Here is a 26589-nt window from a genome sequence, read left to right on the forward strand (position 1 = left end):
TCATTTTTTCGATATCATCATGATGGAAGTTTTCAAAGAAACGCTCCCCAAATTATAACGCCACAATGGACCATCTTTACCGTACTCTGCGTTTAAATTACAATTAAAGCAATCACTGTGCCACCATCCACTTAAATAATATTCGGCACAGTTTAGACTAGTTTTATCATTGTCATTATCTTTTGTTGAAAATTTCATTCCATTCTCTTTGTGTATATCTGATGATGTATTAAAACAATCTCCTATAAAACAAATGTAGCATTTATATGATAGATAAATATAAAGGTAGGACAACATCGATTAGTGAAAGTATCATGCAAAACTCCAAGTTTGAAATAATGACAAGGTAAGCAATTGCTGCCATACGTGCATTAGCTGTCATATGATTTCAGAGTAGTTTCCAGTAGCATGTATCAAAATTAGACACACGACGTAATATTATCAGATTTCCAAATGTACATGTTTAATCTATGTCTCTAAGGAGTTGAGACAGTGTCCTTGTGTGAATCTTGTAAAGATGTATTTTCCGTTTTGTATACTATTTTTTTGGGGGGGTAAATATGACTATTTTCAATAACTGTGCAGAGTTTTTGGAGAATATAATCAAAATAACAGTTATAACTTGTACACTAGTTAAACATGTAATTTTTAGTGTACCAGCGCAATTAAAAACCGAAAATGTGCTAAAAATTCGTAGTCATTTCTTAAAGAATTAATTGAAAAAGAGAACACTGAAATTTTGAAGTTAAAATAGATGTAATAAAAGATTGTGTCGTAAGTGCTGGCTTATGATTAAATTGAAAACACTTTTGTTTACATGAACGAACATGTATATGTTATTGAAAAAATGACAGATTCAAGGTATAGATTCCTCCTATTTTTGCAAAAAATTGTAAATTTTGCAACATAAATATATCATCTCAACACATTATTTCTAACAGAAAACAAGCTGGATGATGATCTTTTTTTTGCGGGATTTTCTCGCTGTGTTGAAGACCTATTGGTGGCATTCGGCTGTTTTCTGCTCTCTGGTCGGGTTGTTGTCTCTTTGACACATTCTGCATTTCCTTTCTCAATCTTTTTAACTACTAAAACTTCACTTATTTTCTTAGGATTCCAGTGGTGCCAGGGATATGCTGAACCAACCCACAGCTGTAAGATCGCTAGTTAGAATCTCACTGCCGGAGGTGAAGAAAGTTATTTCCAATATCAAATGTTACTTAACTTAACTTTACTTTCAATTTCAAAACGAAAACCAACTTCATGCAAAAATCTGATACAGACATATTTGTTTTTGTTTTTAAAAGAATTTGTGTGCCCAATTGCACCCCCTTTTTTCCTCTTTGCTTCATTGGCCTCGGTCCAGGGTGCGCCACGTCAAGTTTTCATTAGTAATTCAATGAACTTTACCTTGTAAAGACTAAATTTAGTTTACTGCTTGACTGTTAACGAGTTTGACAAAAGCTTGTGTCAGGGTTTGAATTTGGACGAACAAATCTTCCAAAATCGGTTTTTTGAATGTTATTGACATCGATATTTCAACCAATATAGCACGTATTACCTCATTTTATACCAATATGACAACTGGTCTCTAACAGACTTGGGACATTGTTTTTTCCATCAAAACTATACCCTTTTAGCGCAACAATGTTTCTACACGACTTTCCCGAATGGAATACGTATTTTTTCGCATTTTCCCACAACTCATGTGATATTTGTAAGGATACCACGTGACCTAAAAATACGAATTGTCTTCAAATTTAATTTTCTGAAATATTCGATCAATTATCTTTCATATGAGTCCAATATGTTCAGTGCATGATTTTGGAGCGAATGCAGTATTCAATTGAACTTGATAGTGTCTTTTCGATAAGTTAAGGTATAAAATGCCTAAAAGGTAAAGGGGTTAATGTAGACACTCACACGATGCATTGAGACAATCTTAGAAATTGTTAAGCTTTTTATGCAGTTGTTTTTTTCTCTTAAGTAGTAATACCTCTGTTATTGTTATCTTATGAACTGAAATATGACAATGCAATTTGACGTAGAAGATATTAAAATCGACCTGAAATGACACTCTGTCGTAAAACTCAATAAATATTTTTATATCATCTTCATACAATTTCTTTTTGAGTGTTCCTGATGAAGGTAAATCCAGATCACCTTGGACGCATCAAAATTATAAATTGAGATTTTCATTTCATATGGATAGCGCTGTTGGTGAAATCCCTCTGATTCGTCGCAACTGACATAGAAATAAATATATTCATAAACCTCTGTTGATAAATTTAGAAATTATAAGGGAACTAATGTTCCAATGCAACTTCCTCCGAAAGAGTTGACATTGTTGATGTGGTTCAAAAGTGTTTCTCGTTTCTCGTTTTTTATATAGATTATACCGTTGGTTTTCCCGTTTGAATGGTTTAACACTAGTAATTGTTGGGGCCCTTTATAGCTTGCTGTTCGGTGTGAGCCAAGGCTCCGTGTTGAAGACCGTACTTTGACCTATAATGGTTTACTTTTATAAATTTTAACTTGGATGGAGAGTTGTCTCATTGGCACTCATACCACATCTTCTTATATCTATTGTATAGTTTTGGAGATATTTTTTTTTAGGTCCTTTCGGTCATATGGGATATCAATAACATTAACGGTACTAATTCTATTGCACCAGATACCGTTTCACCAATTAATGTCTGTTCAGTGATGTTCGAAGCCAACATATTTAAAAGTACAAACCCTAATACAAACATCGAAGAGCTCATAGAACCAAAAAGGACCAAACGTGAAACCAAATCCGAAGAATTAATCAGAGTAATGCATGATTTCAAAGAAATTTTAGAAATTAAAGCAAATTTAGATTGAACAATATTCCTATTATCAAATATTCATGTAACCCAGGCATTCAAGTTTTTGAGTTTGAACGCTATCGATGAAAGTCAATCTGTAAACTTATGGAGTTTTTGAGGTTTACAATAGCAAAACTGAGATTACCACGTTGATCAATTAGAATATAATTCTAATTTTGCATTGTCCATGCACATAAGGTAAAAGATCAATTTACGAAGATTACCTTCTTGTCAACAGAGCTGTAAGTTTACAATACATGATCGTATCAATGATATTGCATGTCAACACAGGAGTAATGACTATTGGGTTGGCAAAAATGCTATAGGAATTATCTCTATATTTCTATTTGTGATAGACCATGATTTTTTTTAATATCCAAAAATACTGAATTTGCTAAAAATTGTTCTTAGATTCAGGTAAAAACAAACAATTTTAAGCATAATAGTACTAAGATATCTAAAAAGAGGGGTCCATGAACTCATTTTCAAGTTAAATCAATCTGAATGATACAAATCAGTCGGAGAATGCATCTTTTCTCAATATGTCACAGTTTGACATCGCGAAAAACAATATTTTACGTTAACTGTAACTAAAATTAAGAATGGAAATGGGGAATGTGTGAAAGAGACAACAACCCGACCAAAGGACAGATAACAACCGAAGGCCAACAATAGGTCTTCAACACAGCGAGAAAATCCCGCACCCGGAGGCGTGTAAAGCTGGCCCTTAAACAAAATGTGTACTAGTTCAGGGAAAAATGGACGTTTCACTAAACTCCAAACTGTATCGTATGCCCTTAACATTTTGAACAGTGTATTTATAAAAATAACGAAAGATAATCTGTCTTGGCGGTAAAGACACACCAACTAACGGGCCGTCAACCAGTGGTTGTAAAACAATTAAATAAAGCAAGCAACTGTTTAAGTAGTTAAAGAAGATCATTCGATTAAAAATAAGGCAGCATTGGGTATTACAAAGTATCATTTGAAAAGCATTGAATAGTTTAAGTAAAAACCATTGTGGACGTTCACCGAAATAATTTTTAGGAACCCATATATGCTTTTTTCTGCAGATAAACAAAATTATTTTTTTTTGTTTTGATACTTCATTTGAAATAAGCAAAAAACAAAAATGTAGGATAAAAAAGGTTTTGTAGAGTATCCGATTAATTTTTTTGAATACGTCTTAACATTTGTAAAAGTTGACTACTGTATCCAAATTTATGATATTTTACCTGTTTGTTCTGTTTGGTTTGCTCACACATTGTTGTCAATATAATGGAATTATATGCGACTTTCATATTTGTAAGAGGTTAAGCTAGCTATGAAAGAGGTTTAATTCATCATTTTCTTCATAATGAAATGCTTATACCAAGTCAGGAATATGACAGTTGTTTTTCTATCATTTAATGTCTTTGAGCTTTTCATTTTGCCATTTGATAAAACATTTTCCGTTTTGTGTTTTCCTTGTAGCTCAGTATTTTTGTCATTTGACTTGTTAACGGATTCCTTGCCACTAGGCCATGAAGTATGCATAGAAGATTGATATTCTTTTTGTTTATATTTTAACCACAAAAGAAACTTACAGAAGAATATTTTTCGTAGATATCGTCATTAACAAATGATTACAGTGTTAATTTAATTGAATTTGGATTTTAAAATGGAAAAACAGTGTACTAAATCTGCCTAAAGGCCACCTATCTAGGTCTTCTTTGGTAATTTCTCTCCTAACGTTTTAACGTATTTTAACGTCATGGCTGTCAACTGTTCAAGTGCCCCTAATAAAAGTAAACACAAAAAATGCTTTGGAAAAACACGAAATATGATATAAGTCTTATTCTAGTTTGAAATATGAAACTGTGTTTGCAAACGGTTTCAAAAAAATAATTACGAATGTAATAAATGCAAGCTGGTTTTTCAATAAAAACTAACTGACAATCATAAGGAAACATTGGCTAATGAAAAGAACACGTTATAAATTTCATTCGCTTGAAGCGCTTTTCTTGATTTAGCTTCAGCAGGAACGCTCAAAGCTGAATATATGAAAGCCAAGGATGTATGAGAACCAAAACAGTTGAAGAGCTATTTTACTAAAAATGACCTAAAAATAATAGTTGGATAATTGAGTGAATTAAACAAATTGTTGTTTTTGACCAAAATTGTACTCTGTTTGTCAAATTGTTACCTGATCATCAAATTGTGTTACAGAATGTATGTAAAACTTAACAAAGCTACTATTTTGAACATAGTTTACTTATGAATGTCTTAAAACTACTTGATAAAAGCATCAAACATCAGCACATTCTTTTGTTTATATAAATTATTGAAATGTGCTTATTTTCAGGTGACAAATGATACAAAAATTTGAACATCCGCTCAGCTGCCAGTACCTTCAAGTTGATTCTTTAAAACTTTGCATCAAATGTACCGTCAGATGAACAATATACTACCCCACGTGTTGATATGATTTATCATTGAAACGGTCGTTCTTTGCAAATTTGTTTTTCATTAAGTGTTAAATCATTCGAAACACTACCCTATGCATATAAATTATTGGGCGACTGTTTTGGTTGACAGGCCACTGATGAGTATTATGTATCAGAATCTACGTCTTGTTTAACAGATAATTTACCCAGAAACTTTAATGAGATTTTATGCCGAAATGAAATATAATGTTTTGCTCATTTTATGTAAATTTAATGTTAATGACATTATATAAGGTGTTTTTACCCTCAAGCACAGATGGCCTTAGTCAGAGTTGGCAAAACTGTTTGCAATGTTGTTTTTAATGCTCGTCTGGTGTAGTAAATTATACGCCAGGTATCTTAGATCAGTTTTTCAAACATCGGATATTACTGCCTTTGATCATGGAAGTATTATATTGACAGGAACTACAACGATTTATTTATAACCCGGGGAGCGCTGTAGAAAAATATGGAAACTGTCTAATTAGTACGCTATCGTTAATTTCCCTTTGTGACTATCTGCGATGCCGCTTTCATAAATTGACCAATCTTATCAATCACGTGTTTTTTTTATCGAGACTCGTTAACATCAATACCTGTCGGAAAACCCCTTTGCTTATTTCAATCGCGTCGGTTGACCTTTAATCATAAACAACTTATCTAAACAAATCGACTGATGCACTAAAAATGAAAATCGGCCCAAAATTATTTATACTACAACCTTTTAAAGTAGTAAGTGACATTATTTTATTTCTTCAGGGGTTAGGTAAAAACCGTCATAAGGGTGTGTTCCGGTTTCTGTCGAGTAACAAAAATTTTCCTTAAATAAATATACACTGTGACAAATCCATTAACATATATAGTAAAGAGCCTGGATTAGTCTGGAAAGTAGAAATTTTCAGTTTTATATGCGAAAATTAATCGACCAAGGGCTGAATAGCATAGAAATTATATATAACAAATATAGTTATAAAAGACACACCTTGTTATTTATATATATGTGCGTTTTGAGTTTTTTGGCATTTGATTCAAAACTGCTACAATTTTCGTATATGAACGATTTTTTTCCGATAATATACAGCCGGGGTCAGTATTTCTATTTGTACATTTATGAATATGCCAATCATGACTTATAAATTGACTCGTATTAATCAAATTGAGAAAAAAAAACGAAGACATATAAAATGTTATGGAATAGCTAAACTATCTTTATCACATAAAATATTTTATCACTTTCTGTCCAAATGATACTAGTAAATATTACCCTAATGTAACTCACCGTGGCTCAGCGGAACCATTCTTATACCAACCAATGGTCTTACCCTGGATTTAAAGCGAAGACTTATAATTCTAACATATGTAAAATTTTTATGATTTTTTTTTATTTTAATCAGATCAATCATTTTACAATTATCTTAAATATGCATGAAATGTATGCCACTGGACGTTAACGATGTTAAACAAGCAGTAAATAATCACAACTTGCAATATGTACATACTGCATTTTCTACATAAAAATAAATCACTAAACAATTGTCAATATGTTTGTTTAAGAATCTTTTATAATGTCTCGCACAAATCAATCAGCACACATAGGCAGATGTAGGTTAACGGAATCTGCCGAGGTTTGCCGAGGTTTGCCGATTGCTGTTTCCTTAGAATTTATGACAACTTTCGAATATTCGTTTATTTCCGTAAGCAACCGAGAATGACAATATTGTAGGGTGCCAAACGCTGATGTGTAAATAACGTTCCATGTTTCAAGTAAATTAACATGTCATTAAAATGCGAACCAGCATCGCAGATAAAACTTTTGAAGTCGGGTCGTTGTAGTTCCTGTCAATATAATACTTCCATGCTTTGATTAAGTTTTAAAATATTTTCAAATTGTGTCTAACATGTTACCTTTAGGACTTTGAACTTGCAAACATACGTAAATAACTTCTATTGGTAATCTTGTTAAACATATTCAGATATGAGGCGAGGCCGTACCCACTCCACATGTTACTACCAAGAAAAGTGTAATCCTTGGACAACATCATATTTTTCAAGGTATGGAAGTAAATTACAGGCAAATTAGTTGCATTGCTTACTGATGATTTAGACTAGAATAAAACAAAACAACGTTTTAACAATACCAAACAGGAGAAATAATATAATATATCATTACGTACACATCACTTATTTTCTATTCATAAATGTGTACCTTGCACTATTTTTCCACAGTCAAAAGAATATGGGATGTTATTTCCGGAAATGACCTCCGAATATTTTTTTTTTTAAATTATTTTAATCATAAAAGATTAGTCTAGTACATACCTGCATTACCGCTGTAATTTGTGACGTTTAACACATATTTAGTACCCTCATCACCGACATGGAAAGATGAATAGTCAGCATATTTTACAGAACCGTTTCTGTCCTCAAGACTAATATGAAGCTTGTGTTGTCCATTGGCTATCAATGAATGTATGTGCTCATTTCCTATAAACAAATATATACCATTATCGATGGACTTTTCTGATCAAACATTGCACACTTATTATGCAAGTAATAACCATTAAATAAAAAAATTAGTAGTACTAAACATTTGCTTTCGTAAATTTCAACAAGAATACAAAAGGTTATTCATTCTTTTTTATGATGTAAATGACCGAAAATTAAAAAAAATGCTATTCCATTCTCAATTTTATATCAAAAAGGACACTGACTAACAAACACTTAGTGAATTAATTATTAAATAAAAGCTGAAAGTAAGTTCATTTGTTTTCCAAGATAACTAGTCGTGTCATGGTGATTTCGGAAATAAATGTCTTCTTGATAGAGAAAAACGTAAAATTCCATTGAATAAGTGAAAAAATTAACTATTTTCTTTTATCAAAAGCCACTATCAGTGTTCAGTACAGCTTTTTTATAAAGTGATTCTAAAATATATGAATTATAGGCGCTTTTCAGTGATATAAGAATGGCAGTTAGATTCTTTCTGTTTTAAAAATTCCGTTCTGCAGCATTAGATAGATTTTTATCTCAGTGGTTCCAGCTGATGAAAGTCAGAGGATAGTGTTGATAACTTTCACAAGGAAACGTAAACAACTGTAAGAGGTATATCAAACTTAGTTCGATTATTTTGATTTCTGTGTATTGTAACATCACTTATTATTTGTAACTCATCTTCTGTTCTTTTCCTTTTATTCTATATTTGATATATGTCTGATATGTGTTGGTCCACTTGTATTATATGTTACTTTCCATATTTTAATAATATTCATTTTTGAATAAGATTTTGTTGTTCATTATGACGAAGTCTTTGTTGTCGAATGCCTGTTTGAAAAATCCATTATAATCCTTACACTCCTTTTCCTTTGAATCATTTTAAGAAGTCAGCAATGCTCACAACAATTGCATCTTTAAACATGATTAAAACTTCAGGTCATGGGAATTAGGTACGTTTTTTTATTCTGCTTCTGTTCGTTTCAATATATCTTAAGTAACCTACCTAGCCAATACTCCGTATTAACGTTCCCAAAACCTTTTCTCTATTCATTCCAAGTTCTATTAAAATCAATGGAGCCGTTATTTCGCCTTTGGATCACCTAAAATACATTATTTTTTCAAAAGATAGATACAATTTTGTACAATGTTGTATGTAGACCTATTTTTATTCATTCTCATTTGTTATATATATATTTGTATATCAAATATAAAGAAAATCCATCATTTGTTTAAAAAAAAAGTTGTTATTTAAGCTTTTAGCAGCTAACGATATTAAAAACATATGTCACTGGAAACAAAAAAATGGCAACTTAAGTGATATATATTTGGAGAGTATGCTATAAATTTGAAAAGAACTATAAATAAAGACAAGGTATAGAACGAATTATTATCTATTAAGTTATGTGTGGAAGTACTAGCGATAATTATCCATTCATAACTGCGGATTAATTATAATAAATGTTTAGTATTAGCTTACTACATATATTTACATTATCTTCTTAATAATCCGTTTGTATTTGTCTGGTGTCTACATGATTTTACAATCAATGTTTTATATTAAACCTTTTATATGCTTTTGTATATTTTGTTCTTTTTCAGCAAAAAAGGTGGATAATAGCAAGTGGGCATTCGAAAAATATAATTCCATTAAAAACTAACAATACCTAGACCGAAAAAACCAACGATGAACATATAAATAACAAAAATAAAACATCACATAGAACTGAAGATTGGGCAAAACGACTACACCAAAAACCGGGGGTGATATTATGTGCTTCGGAAGTGTAAGCAGTTCCTGTCCTACATGCGGCACCCGTCTTCCTTATTTTAGCAATAACGTTAATGTTACCAACCGTCCATTTAATGCCGTCTAATATCATACAGTACACACTTTTAGGATTGATGTCGCCCTTTGGATATATTGTAAAAACACCTTGCTTGTCAAAATGGATGTCAGAGCATTCCCTCGGATTGCCTTAAAAATAATATCAGTAATAAATTTGCAAAAGAAACTTTTTGGGAAAGCTTTCAGTTGAAGTATTTCTTCCAATAAAGACAGAGTGATACAAATTTTCGAGGAAATCAAAAGTTGATTAAAGCTGTTATGTAGTTTCCCCATTTATATCATAGTCTTTATCATTATAAAGTACTCTCGCTTTATCAATACCACTATTAGTGAAAATTCTGTACGGTTTAATATTTCAGATTTCATCTTGAAAATTCGATCTTGCCGAATATAGTTATCGATGAAATATCGCTAAACGGTCAGGGTATAATTAGTCAGAGACAGAGGAATACCGTGAGGTTTTTTTTTCTTTGGGGCGCTAGTCAATGTTGTGCATGATTGAAACGTTCAATCGTTACTTTGATAAAAAAAAATACTGAAGACTTTCTGTAAAATATTGCCATCACAAAGTAGAGATTTTACAACAACTAGTAAAGGAAGAAATATCATTTGCAAAGTAAATAGCACTTACTAAATATTATGATCAAACTAACATATCCTAAACAATGATATTCACCAAGGCCATTTTTAACATAAAAGTTAATATTTAAAAAAAAGTTAACGACTCACCAACCAACATCAGTTACATTTCATTAACCTTCTTATATGCCCCTTTAATCCCGGTTGTCAAATGTCGCACGGTGTTATTTGCATAAATTCAAAGTAAGAGGTGAAGAAGGAGCGTTGCAAGAATTTTTTCTGGCTCTTACGTGATGACAATACAAAACGTTATAGTACTCTCATAGAACTGGACATATTAGTTCATATTACTACGTAAATAAAATAATAAACAATAAAAAATATTTAAAAGGACATTTTAAAAATTCCAGTGAAAATAAGAAGACTACTCTTTATAAAAATGTCTTTCCTTGGACATCACTGTTTGGTTCATAATAATATATCATCTTTCAATTAACGTCAAGTTAAATTTCTTTATCATTTTAAAATTTAACTAATCTACATTGTGTTGAAAATTTTCATTTACCGAAACATCGTCAATTGCAAAAAAGAAAAAAAAAACAAAAAAAAAAACACACACACTAAAAAAGGATAACAAAAGTAATCTCGATGCTTCTTCACGTAAAAATAAATATATGAAAAGGAATGTGGAAGTTATATCAAATAGAACTATGATATTTCAAGCGTTCCGCTTGTAAAATTCACAAAATCATAACATTTGTAGAAACTAAATTGACTTTAAATCAGTCTTTTTGACAGGAAAAGAAAACAATCCCTTTGTGACAAATGGATGAGATACATTTGTACAATAATTGACTGCTTTTATAACAATAAGTAAAACCTTTGTGACAAACTCTGCTTGGCATTATACAAACAAAATGTATTGTTAGAATTTAGTATTAGACTTTCAAAAAATATTTATCATTAAGAAATTAAAAATATCACTGATATAAAAATTTCATAAAAAAATATCTGGCTTACAATTTGTCAACATAAAACCCATTAGTTGTGCTCGAATCAAAACTGCTGAAAGGCCAAATCAAGAAGTTTAAAAGCAAAAAAAAAAAAAAAAGACACACACACACAAAAATAAAAAACCAGCAACATTGCATTCTGATTTGTGCCTAAACAGCTCATGCAATCTATTCCGAGAGCGGCATTGACAAACCTTAATCTTTCGAATATTTCAATATGTTGTCACAGCAAATTTGCAGGAAATGGACACCTCAAGGATATTGCACAAATCCACAAAAAAGGGATAACAACTGGACTGGTGATACCATTGGGGAAGAATCGTCAACCAGCAGTAGCACCAACTCCAATGGTTGTAAGAGCTCATCAAATATACCAAATTTACAACTCTGAACGCCGCCATACGCGTGTTGAGTCAACTTAAGACTCAACAGTGTCACTTTAATCATAACAGTTAGAAGGCAAAATCAATGATGAAGTTGTAGAGCATAAAGACAAAAAACAACAATCATAAATGTTTTGCTAATTACAGCTAATTCAATATCATCTTGGAGGTTGACAAACCTATGCTTTCCCAATGATTCAACTTTTTGTAAAGAGTGTAAATATACCGAAAATGAATACAACACTTATTTTTCTGTCACCACAATAATGGTTTCTTCAGGGATAATAATAAACCTTAGAACTGAGATTGACTCAGTGGTTTTATCCTCGGCTGTATTTTCTAAAATAGTGGTATTATTTTCATAATATTCTTCAACTTTGTATCCCCCAAGGGTGACTGGAGAATAGAAATATACTAACTTTGGTCTACTTCCGACCGGCATTAATCCGTCGCAAAAGTGGAGCGTCCGTTTAGCCGTGCGGCATGAACAAGTACCCAGCTACGTCGGTTCAGAATGGGGACGTTTAATCCTATACCTCGTGTAAATAGAGTGCCATGCTCTCTGCACGTTAAGAAAATGGACGTCACACTAAACTCCGAAACATATAAATGAACTACAATTAAAAAAAAAACATACAAGACTAACATAGGCCAGAGGCTCTTGACTTGGGACAGGCGCAAAAAACAGCGTCGGGGTTAAACATGTTTGCTGATTTTCGTATGAATTGTAACTCATAACAATACAGAAACAGGTCCACAATAAGTAGTGCACAGTAAGTCCCAATTGGAATTCTGATAACTTGACGATATACGGAATATCCAAGTGAACAGAAGTGTTATCTAGTAAAAACTCAAGTGCAGTTATCGTATCAAATAAGGTCCAATTGACCTTGTTCTTTTGTATGTTGCTAGTAAAAAATGACCTAAATAGTTTCAAGATATATATTCGACTTTCTAAATGCCCATTTAATTAGATGTGTGATTTTTCTTAATGAGTTTATGAGGCAAAGTGGTATATAGGGTAGAAAAATCAAAACTATGAACGGATTCGAAATCACTAATATAAACAGCAATTTATCAAGTACTTCGAAGGAATTTTTGACACTTCAAAAGTAATTAATTCCACTATATTCAAAGGTCTGATTTAAACAACTTAATACCAGGTTTTTGAGTGTACCAAGTGTACTAGTAAATAGAATAGACAGTTTAGTAGTATAACAATGACTTAAAGACGGAATAAATCTATATTTGCAAGGTGTTTTGTGCAGCTTTGGAAGTACATAGTAGGAACTTTTATTGTATTTGATTCTGCTTGTAAAGAGGTAGCAAAAAATTTATGTTTGTTACAGATGTCACTTTCCGAAAATGCAGTCAGTTAGAATGTTGGTGAAATCGTGATTTCCTTTTGCAGAACCTCAATGTAAAATTTACGTCAACAATAATGATATTATTGGCAGCCTTTTCAAAAATTCTGTCTCTAACCAATATACCTGCATTTACCAGTGGCAGTCAAACTTTCCCCGACCTTATTCCCAGACGGCCTGTATTACAGGACCTACCTATTGTATGTTTTGTTTATTTGTTCTCGCGTCCTGAACATGCATAAGATATTTGCCACTGGATGTTAAGTAACAAAAAAAAAACAATCAATCAACCAACTTCGTATTTGATTTACCTCAAAACAATTTTGAGCGTCACTGATGAGTCTTTTATGTAGACGAAACGTACAAATTTATATTTATATGCTTGGTATCGTTGGTAGGTTTATACCGTCTGTCGGTATCTCGGTAAACCAATTAAACAATTATTTGATGCTATTTTTTTCAAAATTTTTACATGAAAGATTTTTTAAAGTATTTTCAAAGCTTGCTTGTTTAACAAACACATCCTTTCATTTCTTTCTATCCGATAAGATTCAACAGATTTTCGTGCCATTGGTTTGTACTTGCCGGGGATAGAGACAACATCATCTCGAAGCGACCACTCGAACACAAGACCACCGAAATATCTACACAATATGTAGTTTTGAACGAACATGCTTTGACGTAAAGAACATCCGGAATTTTTTTTTTTTCAGCCGCAAAAACCGAATCCGCATTAAAAACATTTTTCAAATGAACTGAGACATCGCAGTTTTGTTGAAAATTTACTCTGTGTAAATTATCTAACTATGTAAAAGAAGACAAATTACTAAACCTTCCGATGTAGTTGTCGCCAAAGTAGTTGTTGCAGTAGTAGTAGTTGCCATTACTGTTGTATCTATTGTAATTGTGGACTTAGCAGTTCCTGTAGTTGTTGTTCCACTTAAATTCGTTTTCCAACAATCAGTATTACACAGGTCATTTGAACAACATCTGCTACATGTAGAACTTCGAGGAATTTTTATTGCTCTTCGCTTTCTGCCTACTATAGGAAATCCGCCTGATACCGCATCACAAACCTAAAATTAGTTTTCGAGTAACTTTATATAAAAATAACAAGGACAAACTATACATTTTGCCACTCAATTTTACAATTAAAACAAAAACATACTCAAATACTATAACTGAGAAAATTGGTTGTTTTTTGTCTTTTTCATTGATAAGAGTATTCGGCAACATCTGCAATGAAACGACTTTATTTACTAAGAGCCGTGCAAAACATTATCCTGTAAAGCTATAGTATTAAATAGCACAATAGAAAATATGAGTAATGATTAGATGTTTGCAACAACACGATAATCTATCTTTCAGTAACTGCGATTATTCCGAGATCGGAACTTTGTGTCTTTTGTATTTATGTTAGTTGTGATTCGTGTCGATCTGATGAGTTAAGTCATGTCCGACTGATCTAAACACTTCGCTCTTTACACTACTGTTGACTTTAAGGGGAGGGTTTAACGCTCACAAAAATATTTAACCCCGCAACATAATTTTGTTGTTTTTATATATGCTTGTCTTTCATTTTTTTGTCATTTATCAGGCCGATAGTTTAATTTTTTTGTTTATATTATTTTTTTTTACATTTTATCATGTCTTTTCTAGATGACTATTATTATTGTTAATCTTTTGTTTTCCTGAACATGCATAAAATATTTGCCGCTGTACGTTAAACAACCAACAATCAATAAATCTTGAAGTCTAAACAGTATGTTTTTTTCTAATTGTTTAAAATGACATATAGCTCCAAATCAGCTTCATTTGGACTCTGTTAGATAGTTATTTTATTTGCATCATACAACATCTCTTTATCTATTAGTTATATGTAATGTATACTGTACCTACATTCTTGTACTGACAGCTAGTTGCGTAAAATCTTTCTCCAAAACTAAATTGCTCCTCGATATAACAAAACTAAAAACATACAAATTAGCATTTACATGCGTAAAGTCATTATAATAAATTGGTTGACTATTGATATGTTTTCTGTCATCTCACCCGGTCTCGCTTCGTTTGGAGTTCATGCGATTTTATCATTTTTTGGTTTACTACCTTGATTTGTCTCTTCCTAATAGATTTACGAGATTTGAACATCAGTAAACTACAGCCGCCTTTATTTAATTGATCAGCATTTTTTTAGCCTCGAGAAATTTACAGATTGTATAGACTCCTGTTTATCGTGAAGACTTTATATTCACCTCTAATTCTATTTTGATTACTTATGTTGGAAAGCTCTCTCGACTTGTGTTACCCTTTTCCTTTAATAATACTTTTTAGATATATTACATCTTAATATTGAAAGGATAATCTGCGTACGAACCCATCCGTAGCACCTATGATACCCCTGGCTTTAATGTGGTTTGTGTTGCCGAGTATATAGTTTTGTTTGTAGCGTTTTGTTAATGTTTTGTGCGTCGTGTATCTTTTTTGCCATCTGTAAAACTTATTGTATGCCTCCTTTGTTTATTTAACCTCTGTTTTTTATTAGCTATCTTCATTGCAGCTATATCGTCAATCCCGCTGGAAAGGAAAAGATCTCGTTTGTGTCTTAAAAGTTATGAGAAACCCTAATGATTAATATCAAATATCAACCAATTATAGGAAGAAACGTAAAAAATAAATTCTTGCAAAAATGGCATGTTTTAATTAAAATTACAAAAAGGTAAATTCCTTGATTATTACCGGATACAGATAGTAATTCAACAAAAGCCGACAACTGTACAAAGCTGATGTTCAATACCATGTCATTGATTCATACACGTATGTAAAATCAAAACGTGGAGAATTGGACAAAATAAGATTACAGAAACTACAAGAAAATCAAAAGATAAAAAAATACCTGGTTTTGTTCACAAATTGATATTGCTTTGCATTCGTCCATTGATAATGCTCCATCACAATGGTAACATATCGGTCCTATCAGATGTGTAAATCCTGAAAATGTGATATTTTCCCTTGTCTTAAAATTGTTAGAACACTAAATTATACAAAATGTCATCTCTTGAAGAAAAACAATGTGAGAAAGCAAGGTTTGCTTTAAAGGACTTCAGGACGTAAGGATACCACTATACACTTTAATGTACATATATCCATTTTCAATTCAAATTAACTAATTATAGTTCTACGTGTAAACTCGATGTTTATGGTCACACTAGTCTTAAAGGTAAACGAGTATGACTTGGTGTATTTTTCAAACTGTGAGTCGAACGTATTACTCAAACGTTTTGATGAAAAGTTATCATTTGTTATACGGATCTATCCGGAGCACCTGATTCCATCCAGATATAAAGTTGATTCACGTTGGCCAATTTTCAGTTTGTTGTTTTTGTTGTGATGCTTATCAAATGACATTTCGACTTTTACAAAATGAATACTTTAGAAATTTCTTAGTCAAAAGCATGCTTTTCAACTAGAATAAAGAACTTCAGATTACTGATGGATGCAGTTCGGGACTATGCCAGAAAATGTATAAAACGGCTTCCAGACGAACACTAACTGGACACTCTAATGAACAGACCAAAGCTGTTCGTGCATGTTTTCCGAAGCGCGTTAAAGGCTACCATGTTCTATGAGACTACATGTTTCAACCAACCTTTCTTATCAAAATTTGTTGTTGCCTCAGATGTAGAGGCCTAAAACACATTTTATATGCAGATATTGTAATTTGAATTGAATAGCTAAAGAACTTGTAATTTATAGCAAATCTAGCATCCCCTCTTACACAACCTTTATCACAGCTAGCCATAAAACGAGGCTCAACCAATCATTTTTCTTAAAATGTCCTTTACCAGATCAGTAGTTATCTATAGTCCGTTTCTGTGTATGTTGGCGTTTGCTTTTCTTGTAGTTCAGTGTTTATGTTGTTCCGTTGTTTTCCTTTTATAATCGATGTTTCATTGACGAAAGAGATTTTTTTCGAAAAATCACAAATCCTTCTTTCTTTTGCATTAACCCCAAAAATGTCGATGACAATGTTGTTTCTTTATATTGAATTCCACAACCTCATATTTTCCTTATAAAGGAGGGACGAAGGATACCAGAGGGACAGTCAAACTCATAGATCGAAAACAAACTGACAACGCCATGGCCAAAAATAAAAAGACAAACAGACAAATAATAGTAAAGATGACACAACATAGAAAACTAAAGACTAAGCAACACGAACCCTACCAAAAAATGGGGGTGATCTCAGGTGCTCCGGAAGGGTAAGCAGATCCTGCTCCACATGTGGCACCCGTCGTGTTGCTTATGTTATTACAAATCCGGTAAATAGTCTAATTCGGTAAGTCACATTTGTGAAAAGGGAAGGGTATTGTAGTTACGACATAAGGAACATATCCGATATCATCTGTGAAACGGTTATTCCATAACGGTCAACTAACTCGTGATGGCGTCCGTAAAATTTACGAAGGGATGATTTCATCTTCACCATTTGGAACTCTTGGCTTAATAGCTTCCTTGTGAGCAGCAATCCTCTATCAAGGAAATCATGATAGGAAACACAAACCCGGGAATATCGTATCAATTGGAAGATTATAAAGGTAGATAGCAGGTTCTCCAAGATGTCAAACTTAATATCTTTTAAAAAAATTCCTACTTCTACCATTTTTCACAATTACATCTAGCAATGAAAAAAATTATGATGAGGTAGGATTTAACTGTGGTTAATTATTTAATTTCTACAAATCTTCTCTGAAAAATCTTAATCATGATTATTACACGTGAGCATTATTACTTAATCTGTAAACCTCATCCAGACGTAAGTGTCGCATTCCCTTCACATGTACGATCTCTAGTGTTAGTTATTTAATGAACATTTTGTTATCTCAATGACCGAAAAAATAACGTCGAAAAACTTCAGATCTAAATAGGGACATATTTTCTTAGGATATCATGCAATGTTCCCACTATCACATCCGAATGTTCATTGAACACTAATTTGGCTTTTATCGGGAAAAAACCCCATATGTTTGTAAGAACACTTATGTAATTTTGGTATCCAATACAGATCCGTATCTTCATCTCTTTCTTATTCAAGAAGGACTCATTATCATCACTATAAAGTCGTTTGGAGTAAGGCAATATTTCAATCTTTTGGTTAAAAAAACTATATGAAGACAAACCTCTTTCTCCACAGCCATTATCATTACATATGTCTGTAGTGCAACAATGCCGACAGGTTTCATGCACCGAGGATTTGGTACCATTATCATAACATGTCTAAAGGCAACATTAAAAAAAATAAATATGGCTACGAGTTCAACAACATATATATGCTCTTTATAATACAATAATGATACCACACAATTCAACAACAAATTTAAGAAGTCTATTAAAATAAAAGGTGACTCAAAGTACAACGTTGCATAATAATTTTCTGACAATTATATTCCACATTCATATTTACGTAAACTTCCGAATAAGAAAAAAATATTAAATACAGCTTCCCAGCTCCATCAAGGTGTAATACCACCAAATCATAGTACGTCACATCCGGTTACATACGAAAAAGGGTCGAAAAAAAAACCCCTTGAATTTAACAGTTGTAGGAAATTAATCCTACATTTCATGCAGAAATAATTTCTTAGTCATAAACATATATCTTGGGTGTTGAAAACCACCATTATTTTTTTATTTGGTGTTTCTATAAAATATTTTGGAAACTTGAGGTTACATGGTTACTAAAGCTTGTACACAGGAGAAAAAAGGTTGAAAATTTGATTGGTTAACTTCCATTGATGGTTATTTTCTGATATGCAATGAAATGTTACGTGAAATTTTGTCTATAGTACTGGACAGGATAAAACTATTTTCTTTATTTGAAACAAATCTTTGAAAAGTGTAAATATAACAAAGACTAATAGGGGAAAATCAATGGTGGTATTACACCTCAAATAAATGGCCGACCTTTGGCTGTCATTTAAATGTTGAATTTCAATAACCAATGATTTCTGTTGTCAATGGCAATGGGTTTGCCTATGATTTTTGCCGTTGAGTTTTCACTATTTATTAGTTTGTTCAATATAATAAACGAAGGCGCTAAAATTGAAACAAAATCTTCAGTGAAGGGAAATAAACCTTAAAAGGAATCAATTAACAATTTGCATGGATTTTGAGTAGGTCTTGTCTTCAAAGAAATTGTGTTCATGTACAAATGTTAAACGTTCAAAACAAATTAACCAAAAACCATATGAAAATATAATTAAATTTTAATGCCCCCAACGCACGTATCTAGAATAACATTCATTAGGTTCACTTGCGACCAAACGTTCTAGAATCGCAAAAATAATCAAATGTGTTTGAGCCTCAAAGCTATACCGATTAGCAAAAATCGTCAACGATGATATTTGCTTGACTGATATGTGACATGTGTGTATTTTGTTTACTGGTGTACTGTCTTAATTTCACGGGAGGTGTCCGTTGTTATTCTGTGGTTTACATGTTGTAATGCACTATTACCTTATTTATTTATATATTTCGCTGTCCTAAGTGTTGTTGTGTTTATTTGTACTGTATTCGTGTCACGTAATGTTGTCATTTGAGCGGTATTTTTAACATTATCATATAGGCGGGAGGTTTGGTTAGCAAAAACAAGGTTCGACCCGCCATTTTTCTTAAAATGTCCTGTACCAAGTCAGAAATATGGGAATATGGCAGTTGTTATCAAATAGTCCGTTTCTATGTATGTTGACGTTTGTTTTTGTTACAGTTCAGTGTTTCTGTTGTTCCGTTGCTTTCCTCTTATAGTTGATGTTTTCCCCTCGGTTTTAGCTTATAGCCAGGGTTTCTTTTTGCATAATCGATTTATGACTATTGAACTATACTGCTGTTGCCTTTATTTGGTACAAGTTGCATTCCCCCTTTTAATTTTGAGGGTATCATCAGCTCAGTAGTCAATACTTCACTACTAACATGATTTATAACAAACCTTTCTGAAATTGTCTGTTTATAAATTTTAAAATCATTTAGAAGGTTTCAACTCCCTTAGGCAGAGTTGACCTCAAATGGATTTTGCTATTTGTAGGTTCCTTTTTGTCGTATAGCTCTTCAACTGTTACGGTACTTATACATCCTTGGCTTTCAAATAGTTGACACTGAGCGTTCCTGATGAAGGTAAATCCAGAAAAGCGCTTTGGACGCATGCAATTTATAACGTTTTTTTTTTCCATTTTTATGTAGGTCCAATTAATGTTAGTATATGACCGGGATAATTATGATTAAATAATTTATGGTAGTTAGGGGAGGATTAAATTAAAATTGATGTGAACAAATTAAAATTTCCGAATAGTTGCTTACATCGTGCATTTAAAAAAAATAATTGATAAAAATATGGGTCTATAAAGGCAACAGTAGTATACCGCTGTAGCTTTTTTTTTAAAGAGAAAAGTAAGTATTTGATATCGTCAGACATTCGGAGAACAAACCATTCCAACTGAATTCGTTATTCAGTCATGTGTGTTGCCCTTGTTACATTATCCGAGTTATCTCCCCTTATACGGCATGGTTGATAAAAAAAAATGAACCAAGCAAACAGTATTCTCTATTTAAAACAACAGTCGTCATACTAAGTTAAAACATATCATTATCTTCTTTTACATACAAAGTCTTAGAAATGGATTTCATTCCTCATTCTATATTTGCTTATTTAAAAAAAAAACGATTTAGACAACTTGTTTTCTGTTATTTTGCAATTCAAAATGACTGAAGACATCCAATTTACTTTGTATTATGCAAAAACCGAAGCACATGCTTTTTGGCAGATGGTATCCTCGAGGATAAAGCAGCGCGGTACCGGCTCAATGACGTCTAAATGCAGCAACAGCATATGATTGCCTTTTTGCAAGATGATCCAATTAAACGAGGATAATAAACTAAAATGTATAAATGTGTTTTGGCCACTTTGATGGTGTAAGGTAACGAAATAAACGAAAGGGAAATATTTAAATGATGCAAACTATTTAGAGATGTCAAACGTTTAAACCTCAGATGCCCCAAAACAATCTGTTCTCCCTCTTGAACATGTTGAAGATTTTGACGGATCTAAACACTCACATCATTTCGCCTGTGGTTGATAGTTGTCTCATTGACAATCAAAACAGATTTCTTTTTTTATATTACTAGAAAACCATAATGTGGCATTATTGACACTGGACAATGAAAACAGTCATTAAGGAGCCACTCATCCCCCCCAGCCCCCCCCCCCCAAAAAAAAAAAAAAAAAAATCTGAAAAAAATCAAAACGAAACAAACAAACTTCGAAAACAACTTTGCATCACAAGACAATGTTATACTGCTTATTAAATTAAAAAAAATATGGAGCAATTGAGTCATTTGTCTTTGACTATTATAAAGGCTATTTTCGAAGTTTATTTTTATGATTCTACGTAACATGAGTGTATACAGTTACCTTTATTTGGAAGCATCCGACATTGAAGGTTGTCTCTCCAGATGGATACACCATTTTTTCTAGTCCACACATCTATTAAAACATTTTAGCAACGACATAAATGTTGACTATTCCACAACAACCTCACGTTTTCGTTGGATTTGTTATGCTCAATATCTAAAATTCTTGGAAGTGTTTGTGTATTGTTGTTAGTGTGATCGTTTTGTTTTCGTATGGTGTTTGATATTTTGTATTAAACCCATGTTTTTTGTTAGCAATCTGATACCTATCCCTTTTTTGCCAAGATTATGAAATGCAAGAACGGTCTTTTAAGTAAAAATTTTAACCATCAAAGCTTCCATACACTTATGCATGACGGATGCCACCGACGCAGTAGGAACTGCTGACACTTATGAGGAAAATAAGTTCAAGTCAATCTGAGACACCTGTAAAAACATTAACAGAATAATACCAAGATTAATCGAAAACCATAATGAAACAAAATTGATAATATTGTAACCAATATATGTCATTTCATTTCTGCTTTATTGAGTTGTCGATTTTTTATTCACTAGATGACAGGCATCCTACACTTCATTTTATGGTTGTAAATATCCATTAATATTGATATATTAAAATGTCAATTAATAGTTATCCCTCCATTGTTTTATCGAGGAATATTTTGTAGCAGCCTGCTGTAAAACAAAATAGTTTACTCTACATGAATGATATCAAATTCCATAGTTCCAATAATCTTTTACTGAAAGTGCATGGGATATTTGCCACTAAACACTCAGCAAAAACAGTAAATCAATTAGTCCAATATTACTGCACATTCGGAATATTTTGCTCGCATTTCTTGTTATTATTGGAATTTTTGATATAAATGCAAATTCTTTATTGCGATTCATGGACATGCTACATAAAATAATGCTCTTTAAAATCTAAAATGCCAGTTTTTATTTTTGGAGAAAAATTATCACGTCGCTATCTTCACAAAATGAAAAGAGCATAGCAAAAACTTCTGTTTTGACAGTAATTTATAGTAATTATTAATTCTTACTACTGCCCACATTTAGACCCTACCTTCTTGATATAATTGAATAATTGATCGTTGTTTTGCATATGCATACGATATTGATCACTGATGGTTATGCAAACCAACAGTTAAACTTTATTGAATTTAGTATCATTACCTCTCCACTGTTACAGTTGTCCACATGTTTGCAAAATCTTGGATGTGTAATACCCAAACAACTAAAACAGGTTAAACCTTGAACAAAAAATCATAAAATATATAGAGACATTTGGTTGATGATATTTTGGGATGCTTGAAATAACAACAACGTAGCACAAAAACAAATCTCTACTTTAATGTTGTTTGCCGATGAACCACGTATACACCACAAACAAAGATGGTCATCTAAAACATTAAAATCAACTTTTTTATAAAAGACAAACTAATTTGACAATTTTTGCCCCGAGGCCAAAATAATTTAAATCTAAACGTTTAAAAGGCGATATAACTGAAACAGGTTAAAAAAAATATGCCACTTGAAGCAAAGAAATCTCACTCCTTTTATCAAATCTAGCGTTTCCTAACCAGTAGTTGTAAATATAACGAACGATATAGTGTAGTCGCTTTTAATTCAATTCACTTTAATTATATGTTCAGGCAATTATGAGCATGTATATTGTACTGGCACGTATATTGTTGAACACCGTATGCTTATCTAAAGAGATGCTTTTGGGTGTTTTGGGTGCTGTCTACCTGGCGTAAATATTTGTGTTTTCGTTAGTTTGATAGGACAAAAGTAAAATAACAAAAATACCGAACTCCGAGGAAAATCCAAAACGGAAAGTCCGTAATCAAATGGCAAAATCAAAAGCTCAAACACATCAAACGAATGGATAACAACTGTCATATTCCTGACTTGGTACTGACATTTTCTTATAAACATACCAAATATGTTGCATTTAAAATGCAATACACGCAACCAAGTGCCCGTTCGGAACATCTCAGTTTATCCCCGAAGTATTGAAATGCATGCAGTCCGAATTTTAGTTGTGTGTGTATTGTTTATAGACCATTTGTCTGATCCTATGTTTTATTTTGGCAATGTTTTGTCTATTATTCTCTGACTTTCATGTTATACTGCTCACTCCACTCTTGATAGTTTTCAATGAACAAGCATTTTTAAATAACCAATATTTATAACCATAAAAAAATGAAAGTCAATGATGAATTAGAGCAACAGTAGTTTTTTTTTAAACATTTAAAACAGTCCAACTTAAATGTAACGTTTGCTTAAAGAGTAGCTAAATGAAATTCACTGATAAAGAACCATGCATGGCAAAATAAAGCATAGCTTTGAAAACAAGAATATACTATTGGTGGTATCGTATAAACTGAAATATGTTTAAAAGTACGACTTCGGTTTTCTTATCTACATATGTGTATACTTTTTCTCCTATTTCACACGTTTGATAGCATTTCCAAATAAAATAGTTTGAAATTTTTAGTAGGAAAAAAAGATTGCTTTAACTTGACAACGTTTCAAATGACTTAAGGTTGAGAGATATTGCTCATGTTTGCCTTATATACTTATATTTTTGCACATGCCATTGATAATCCTTGGTAATGTCGTAGTATGAAACGAACAACATTACACACAATGCAAAATATTAAGTGGCAATCCGTGAGTTCTGTTGATGTTTGTTGTTTCATTTGAAATGATTTTATTGAAATACATGTGATGCAGTATTTCCTACAAATAATCAAGACGCTCAAATAATAGATATTGAGTACTTCTGATAACTGTCTTTGCCCTGTTGTCTTAAATATTGAATCTTTCGTTGTCTGGTTTTTGTTTGTATTTTAACACTATCATAATTATCGCTACAATAATCTACATTCCCCGTTTCCATTCTCAATTTTATTAATTATTTTTATTTGACACTTACCATCTGTTTCCTTTTGAAAGTATATCGTACATACAATGACCACTGAAAGGAATAAAACTATATTGCCAAGTTGTATGGATAATAGATTAGTCTACAGTGTTTTAGACCTGAATAATATTTCTGCAGCCAAATAAAAAAGCACAAACGAGAAAAAATGATTAAACCAATGATGCACTAAAATGATGTAACGAATGGACAGAAAATAAAAAGGAAAAGGAAGAAAGTAAAATTGCAAAACCAAACAAAATCAAACATAAGGAAGCATGATATTTGTTGTCTCCATTTCATTAATTTTTAATTGTTAACAGAAGGAAATTATATGTACATGATAATTTCATTCGGAAGGACTGAACTAGATAGATCTAGTAAGAACTAGTAAGAACACTTCCTCCACATTCAAAAAAGGTCAAAGTGAGTTCAAGTAGCTCTACATTCGTCCTATTATTATTCACATAATTATCTTGGAAAAACATCAAACAGGAATCATCGTATTGACACATATATATTGATGAAAACCGTTAAATGTCATATAGCGTTCCGTGTGTTTGGATTACCCATCAGTTACGTATAACTTGCATTTTCTTATCTTCTTATATTTTATATGCATTAATATAGATTGTCTACAATTTAAAAAATTACGAGCTAATTTAACATATACAGACCATCAAAGTTTTGCCATACAAAATAAAAATCCCTTTAAAACAATTTATAATAACTTGACTACAGACCAACAAAAAGTTGAAAAGAATATAAAATAGATAAAATCGGCAAAGATTAAAGAAAGGAGAAACTTATGCTCATACATTAAGGAGAGAGAAAGATTAGGTACTCAAATAAAAAGTATAGACAATAATTGGCGAGGAATAAATAATAAAAAAAAGTGGACTTGATAATAAAAAAATACAGAAATGAAGAATCCAATTTATAACCTCATCTATGGTATTGGTATAAAAATCAACAAATCTAAAGGTAAAAGAAAAAAATCAAAAAACGTTTTTAAAAGTTGCTTAAGGAAGTTCGCTACTCAGTTTCAAAATAACAAGCTTTTCATAACACTAGTATATATTGATTGGGGATCAATAAAGGAACCAAAAGAGCAAAAATAAAATATAGGTCAATGTGCTTGTTTTCGAGATATAAGCCATTGAAATTTTGGCGGGAAAATGTTCTCTCTTGATTTTTCATAGCTTAATCATTAACAAGTTTAAGTTCTCAAAAACTATTAAAAAATAACAACGATTTTATAAGACTTTTACAGATGGCTTATAATGATACATGTAAAAGATTTATAAAAGAAAAATGGGGGTCAATGGGCAAAATTTTGTAAGGCATTCAAATGGATAAAACCAGAGGATTCCGAAAATCTGACAAAAATTCCAAAACATGACAAGCGAACCTCCTTAAAGCAAAACAATTACGATGTCAATTTTACTTCAACAGATGCGCATTTCGACAACTAATGTCTAAAGTGAAGCCGGGGCAGGTGCACTCGACTCCAATTTTAATTGACTAGGATTATCAGTTTTCCTAGCGAAGGTCAATGGTTCAGTTCGGGCACTCCGGCTTCCTCCAACAAAAAAAATTGACCGCCACAAAATAGCACAATAGTGTTGGAAGTGGCGTTGAACACCAATCAATCAATCTACAATGAAGCTCAACGCCAAAGTATTTGGAAATCAAATGTCCGGGTTTAGGTGTTTTCTTTTTGTATTTAATGGTTTTATCAGCTCTTCAACGTTTGTATAAGACTTTGGACATTCAATTATTTTGGCCTGCATAACAATAGTGAATAGACATTAATTGTCGAAAGGCGCATCTGTCACCATAAATGTTATTACTAATAATACGAAAAGTTAAAGCGTTGATAAATCGGAGAAAACCGAAAGTAACGTTAAATTACCTGAGAGAACTTAATTTGCATGCCTATATTGTAATTGTATACTTTTTTGATTTGTTTAAATCCAAATTGTTGTGCTACTGTCATTTAAAAATATTGTTCTTGAGCAATCCTTTCTTTCATAAGGAAAGCGCACCGATATCTTCTTTAAATTCATACTTAAATACAAAAATAATGTGCAAAATTGATATGATTTACAAGTACACAAATGAAGTAGAAAAGATTCGCTCGAAAATTCTGTTTTTTTTTTCATTTTAAATCATAAACGTCTTACCAAGTCTCGAAATTGCTCCCAT

General features: G+C 32.0%; 1 pseudogene; it reads right to left on the reverse strand.

Moving 5' to 3' along the window:
- LOC127714058 (uncharacterized) lies at positions 1 to 26589 on the reverse strand (annotated as a pseudogene).

The sequence above is a fragment of the Mytilus californianus genome, unplaced genomic scaffold (genome assembly GCF_021869535.1).
Source record: "Mytilus californianus isolate M0D057914Y unplaced genomic scaffold, xbMytCali1.0.p SCAF_9, whole genome shotgun sequence".
NCBI lineage: Eukaryota > Metazoa > Mollusca > Bivalvia > Mytilida > Mytilidae > Mytilus > Mytilus californianus.